Here is a 1,130-nt window from a genome sequence, read left to right as displayed (position 1 = left end):
AAAAATTAAAAAATATTTTTTGAAACAAATTTGTTTTTTAATAAAAATTTGTTTTTTTTTTTTAATTTTGACTTTTTTTTAAATGTGGAAATATGTCTAAATTTTTTTTTTTTTTTTAACATTTTTTTTAACTTTACATTGTAATTTTTGATGAGTAAAACGCTAAAAAGTTAACTCAATAAACCTTAAAAACCTTAACTCAATAAACCTTTAAGTGCAGAATAAAGAATTAGCATGAAATATTGGCGCCCCACCAGTGCGAAAAGAGACTACAGCATAGAACATTTTTACATATCCAGAACACCTCTTAACACCCCAAAATACAATAATAATAAAATTCAAAATTTCAGTAATTTTTTCAAATTTGCTGTATGTATATATAAATGAATATAAAAATGGATGAATAAATCAAAGAAAATGCCACCCGCCCTGAAAAGTTTCTCTCGCCACGGCGGTCATTAGTACTTTCGCTCATCAATATTTTTGTTTATATACTCCTGCAACATATTCCGCAATTACAACAACCACTCCGAGCGATAAAACAACAAGCAAGCAAGCGATCCCGTTAATCAGCAGTGTAACTGTAATTCCTTAACACAAATTGAAGAGAAAAACAAACAAAAAATCATAAAATAAAATATTCAGTTGTACCTTCAATTCCCAGTGCACTGATCACTCCTACTTCCGCAGCCTCCCCATCGGCGCTAGCACACCCAATTGCCCAGCCATTTTTTATGCGATCGTAAAATGTTACAACTACAAAATGCATACACATATGCAACAGCAATATATCGACAACAATGTCATATCGGCGAGGCAGGCGCTTGCTTGCATTTTTAGTACATACAAACCGACATACATACATATTCCTGTATGCGCGTACCTATGTGTATGTGCATATGTATGTATGTTCCTTTATTTTCTGCTGCTTGTTGAAAAATTATTAGCCGCGTTTGTTTATTTTTAAAACAACAACAGCATTAATAAAAAATGCAAACAGTAAAGTTGAAACGTAAAACAAGGGAAAAAATCGAAGAACACGAAAAAAAAAAACGAAAAAGAAACGAACAGAAAATGAAATTAAAAATGTTGTGGGGGGAAAAGGGAAGCTTTGTAAGAGAAAAACGCAA

Source organism: Anastrepha obliqua, chromosome 2 (assembly GCF_027943255.1).
Source record: "Anastrepha obliqua isolate idAnaObli1 chromosome 2, idAnaObli1_1.0, whole genome shotgun sequence".
Classification (NCBI taxonomy): domain Eukaryota; kingdom Metazoa; phylum Arthropoda; class Insecta; order Diptera; family Tephritidae; genus Anastrepha; species Anastrepha obliqua.
The sequence above is the reverse complement of the archived record's forward strand: the minus strand, read 5'-3'. Positions refer to the sequence as shown.